Genomic DNA, 6,000 nt, shown 5'->3' with positions numbered 1-6,000 from the left:
AGGGATTCTAAATGTATACTTTAACATCATTTTTTAACATCACCTATTTTTGAATGCACCTTTCAAGAAACGGCACCTAACACTCAATGTTGGTCAGGTGGCAGTCCAGATTCAGTTGCTATCATCTACATTTGTGCAATGATAATCATTGCTTTTCTTATCATTAAACCAAGTTAACTACATTATTGGAACAACACGTGTTGTATTTAATTGTCACTCAAAATGTTTTCAAAAACATTAAGCTATGATAAAAAACAAAACTCTATGAATTATCACCAGACAGTGTGTTAGATAGCAAACCTTGCATTATTGAACCTCACTGCAGGAGGGGGAAACACTAACTTGACAGAGCCTTTAAACTATCTCGTTAAGGGGGAGTCAGAACAGGGACATATCTAGGGTTTTGGGGAGTCTGAGCTCATGTGGTTTATGGTGGATCTTTTAAGGCAGAGAACTGATGGGGACTGAGCAAAGTTTATGAGGCTTCTGTCTTATTCATACTGGCTGTTAAAATTTTCCTGAAGCAAAGCGTAAAGTCATTTTTTGGTTTACAGACTTATCTTTTCTGAAACAAACCACAAAATCATGGGATACAGGTTACCTCAATTTGTTTTTAAAACTAGAGTTTACTGTTCACAGAAAGTGTGTATTTTATACTAATGGGGACGTTACTACAATTCCATAACCTGTTACGAAAAAGGCAAATGCTTGCTTGATATCCCTGTGACTTGCTACTCAAGTATTGGCATCACTGGGGTTTGTAAAAAGTGCAGAGTCATAGCTCCCATCCCTCCACCCTCAACTCAGAACCTGCATTTTAACAGATTATCGTTTGTATTAGTCTTGGTCCTCAAGAGAAACAGACCAATTATATATGTATATATATGCATATACATGTATATATAATTTATTATATATTTTGTATATTTTATATATATATATATGATTTACTATAAGGAATTGGCTTATGTTGTTATGGAGGCTAAAAAGTCCCAAGACCTGCAGTTAGCAGGCTGAAGACCGGAGCAAGCAGATGGTGTAGCTCCACCCAGAGTCCGAGTGTAAAGCACGTGAAGGCAGATATTTCAGCTCAAAGATAATCAGGCAGACAGAGCAAATTCTCCCTTACTCAGCCTTTTGTTCTACTCACATGTTCAAGAATTTGGACGAGGTGCCCCCAGAATATTGAGGAGGGCAAGCAATTTCACTCAGGGTACCCATTCAAATGTTAATTTCATCCCAGAAATACCCTCACAGACACACTCTGAATGCTGTCTAACCACATATCAGGGCACCCTACGGCCCAGTCAAGTTGACACATAAAATTAAGCATCAACTCATAATTTATATGCACATGAGAAGCACTGGTTTGAGCTATCACAGAAATAAAGTATCCCAGAAGTAGAAGAAGCTGTGTTAACTTTTAGAAATTGGGTTCAACAGGGTAGACTATCAAACTAAATGTAATGCAACTGGAGGCAGAAAAAAATTGCCAAATTCTTTAGAAGAGAGGAATTAAATTTTAAAGAGCCAAGAAGTTAGTAAATTCATGTGACAGGCCGGACCATTGTTCATTCGTTGACAATTTGTCAGAAAATTTGCATTTTAGACAGAACTGTTTAATTTCCATGTGATTCAATTGAGCAAATGTATAAGAGCTTAGTAAATTTAGAATGGACTAGCTTCAAAACTTGAAGAAGAGTGTCAGAAGCTAGGAAGCATACCCTAGAGGCTAGAACACTCTTTAAAAAACAAATGCTGCTGCACCATCACTAGTCTTGGGGACACAAGGGAACATAATGCATGGAAACGCCAATATATTAATGACTCCAAGTTGAAGTGTGATTCAAAAATTCAGACAATGAATTTAAAGATAATTTGCAACACCTTATCTAGTTTATTTCATTACAATTTCCATTATGGACCATAAGAGGGATTAATACATGATAAAATTTTGTCTAAATCAGTACCTCTTTAATAAGTGTAAAACAATAATTTATATCAGAACCTGATGTCATAGTTTAGTTGTTTATTTTTTTTAAATAAAATTTAATTGTCTGTCATCCCAGCAAAACTGAGTTTTCAATGCCAGGATCATCTTGGAATCCTCAGAAGGGGACCCGGGGGCCAGGGCACAGTAGAAGCAAGCAAGCCACTGCCAGAAGGTCGGCTACTCTTAGGGAGTCTAAATGTCCCCAAGAGCTCCTACACTGCTACACTGCAGGAGTCAGATCCTCTAGCCAGGAGGTTTCCAAGAGAGATGACACCAGAGGATGGGCTCGGGGTACCACATTCCACCACTTAAAGGAGAAGGGCTTCTGGTGCACTTTAGTGACACATTGGCCACATTGCACTCCCCAAAACATGTCAGGTGGAGGAGTCATCAATGAAGGTCCAGGTGGAGGCCCAGCAGCTCCAGCAGGAACCACACCTTCTCCTCCAGGCAGTAGCAGCTGTTGATGGGCCAAAGGTCTTGGGAGTGGGATGCCTATAGCATCTTATTTTTTCAAGACCAGCTGTCACTTCAGCCACCTCATGCTTGCAGTCAATGCAGCTCTCCCTATAAATTGTTTTATTTCAATCTATTTTTGACAAAATAACCATTATTTTCTGCCTTTTTATTTTTTTTACCCATTTGAACAGGAGAGCCTCTCCGTGGCCCTTGCTCAGCTGCTCCTACAAACAGTCAGCCAAGGTCAGCTGAAAACCCCTCCTGTTGGACTCAGGAACCAAGTGCAAAAACTTGTGCACATGGCTCATAAGTAGCCAGTCAGAGGAGTGTTTCTCCGGGGCCTGCACCTGCTGGGACAAAAAGTCCTACAGGCCTGGTGCATCTCCTGGCTCTCACTGCTTTTCCCAAGGAGAATCCTGCCCAGTGAATCCTTCTTCTCAACTTTGGCTGGGGACACATGTCCAGCTTTCCAAAGGGCTGGAGGTCAGTAATTTTTAAAATTTTTTTCATAGTGGTATATAAAATATTGGTATATTACCTTAATAGTGATTAGCATCTTCACTCTGATGAAATGGAGCAGTAATTCAGCAAATTATAAGATCAAACTTTTCATTTGCTTTCTTCACCCTGAGGCTACAGAAGATATTATTTAGCCAGGTCACAGATAGTTCCTCAGTTGATGAATAATAAAAGGATTTTAGCTTGATATTTTCTTTTTCTATGTCATTAGTGGCAGCCAATCCATCACGCAGTTATTAAAATTCTCCTGTTCTTTTCTCTATTTTAAGGAGTAGCCAACTAAACCCCAAAGGCTTCAATGAGCACCTCATTCCAGTAGATCCTCTACATCGATTTAATTAATTCTTTCATTAGTGAAAGTCTTAGACTGTCAGGCTCTAATACTAACACTAATTTGTACTGCATTCAGTCTGAATTAAACAAAATACCCAGTTTCAAATTGTCTCTGCTTCCTAAGGATCTCTTGCTGGAAGTCCTGTACCAGTATTTGTGTCAGTCAGAGACCTTGGTTGAATATATCAAAAATCAACTGCCATTAACTACACAGAACATGTACTTATTAGAAATATATTCTGTAGTTAATATGATGCTTTAATGTACCATTATCTGAATTCAAAGCCCCAGACAGTATATCAAAATGGCAAATCTTAGGTCAAATACCATCCTATACTTGTCAACTCTTTTATTTGGGGGACATCTCTCTTAAAGAAACAGAACTACACTACATAGCTGGTGAAGAAACACATGCCATCAATTCGTCAAAGGAAGAAAGAAGTCTAGGATCTGAGATGTTTCCCTGTGGTAGTAGAAAGCAGTGTACTGCTTCCCCCTAGGAACTACTCACTGATGTATTCCTCAGATATGGGAATGGGTTTCAGATGTCACTCTGAAGGGAGGATTCATTGTATCTCCAAATTTATCTAAGATTTTTCTGAGGCATGTGTTAGGGAAATGGCAGGGGAGAAAAAGTACCCCAGGCAGCGGAAACAAAGCACCAGGGTGCACACATGTCAGAATTGTAGTTTAGGATTCTCATTTATGATGGCAACTACCAATCCCTGTTTCCCTTCTACCAAAATCTCAAGGAAATGACAGGAAACATGACAGAGAGAACTGATAAATATATAATTCTATGAATAGGAAAAGGAGAAACAGTGGGAGACCCATCTTTTTTGTTTGTTTTAAATTTGGAAGGCAGAAATGCCACTGACAGATAGTGCAGGTGGAGAAAGACTGTGAGAGTTATGTTTGGTATGGAAAGCAAGACTATGTTGTGTGACAGAAACACAGGTGAATAAACAAAGGACTGTATATGAATAGCAGGGATAGATCGTTCACTCTTTCCACATTTTCAGGAAAATAAGAACACTGGCAGCACCTGCGTTGGTCCTCAGATTACAATCATAAAGGCATGATCTGTCTGGAAAGGGCTTGGGCTCTGTACTATTGGTTCTTCAGAGAAAAGGGACCCTTATTGTGGCATTGGATGGTGATTTTGATTTTGAATATGAACCAATCTATTAAGTTAGCCACCTTCATTAAACAGAATGCTCAGTCAACTCTTTTATTCAGGGACATATCTCTTAAAGAAACAGAACTACACTACATAGCTGGTGAAGAAACCCATGCCATCAATTCATATTAATAAATTTCTTATTTTTAAATTCAAACGATATCCAAGGGGAATTTGAGAGCATTGACTCAAAATAAAAAGACAGAAGATGGCAGCAGGTGAAGAAGAAGCTATACTGATACTCTCCCAGGACCAAACTGGAATTACAACTAAAATATAAGAAAATCATCCTGAATAATCAACTGAAACTAGCTGGAGAGAACCCATATAACCAGGGACATAAAGTGGAGACCACATAGAGACTGGTAAGAAGTGTGGAGGCACAAGAGGGCTGGCTGGACTCCCACAGGCAGCAGCTGAAAGTCCGAAGGGATATCTCAGTTGGGAGGGTTCCCACTGAAAACTCTTGGGCCTGAACTCCAAGCTGGGCTCCCCAGCCCAGGGCACCAGAACTGAGAAAGGTTCCCACATAACATCTGGCTGTGAAAAGCAGCAGAGTTTTGTCTGCCAGGGAAAGGAACCTGGAAATGCAGGCCCCTCTTAAAGGGCCACTCACCTTGGGCTCCAGCAGAGTGGACTAGATCTGTGTGAGGATAATCTAGGGTTGCAAGCTCTGGGGATAGAGTTCAAAAGGCACCAATCTGGATTCCTATGCTGAGTCATTCCCCTGTGCAGCAAAGGACATATTTCTCAGGCAGACCTTTACCATCCAGGGAGCTTTGCCTGCATGGGAAGCAATTGCCCCACCTACTGCAAACCTCTCACCCCACCTTGGAGTTTACATCTTGCTGTGGTATACAGCCTGAGGCTCGTTAAGAGATAGTGAATAAAAATCAGCATGCAGGCAAAGGTAGATCTCTGGATGCTTTGAACCTTCACCTAATCTGCTTCTGGACCCAGAGCTTGGAAAAGTAGGCTTTGGTGCACATCTTGGCCCTTTCCAAATGCACTCAGCCTCAGCAGAGGGACTCACACCTAGGGATCACTGATAGTTCCAAACAGGGAACTAAAGGTCAGTTATAAACAGTGTCTGACACTATCCTGCACCAGAGACTCTCCAAAAAGACTGGGAGTCCTAGCAGATCTACCTAATACATAATAACAAACCCAAACAGGCAGCCAAAATGTGAGACAAAGAGGCAAGTGAAAGAATAAGAGAATTCTCCAGAAGAAGAGCTAAATTAAATGAAGATAAACAATCTATCAGATATATAGTACAGAATAATGATTGTAAGGATGTTCAACAACATGAGAAAATATATGGAAACTATGAAGGAAATTGAGAGTGACATAACAGAAATAAAAAATACATTGGAAGGAATAAACAGCAGATTAGGGGAAGCTGAGAATTAGATCAACAAATTAGAAGACAAGGTAGAAAAAAAATCACCCAATCAGAAAACCAAAAAGAAAAAAACAATTAAAAAACAGGAGGACTGCCCAGCCACAGTGGCTC

Source organism: Miniopterus schreibersii (assembly GCF_964146895.1).
Source record: "Miniopterus schreibersii genome assembly, chromosome: 5".
Classification (NCBI taxonomy): domain Eukaryota; kingdom Metazoa; phylum Chordata; class Mammalia; order Chiroptera; family Miniopteridae; genus Miniopterus; species Miniopterus schreibersii.
The sequence above is the reverse complement of the archived record's forward strand: the minus strand, read 5'-3'. Positions refer to the sequence as shown.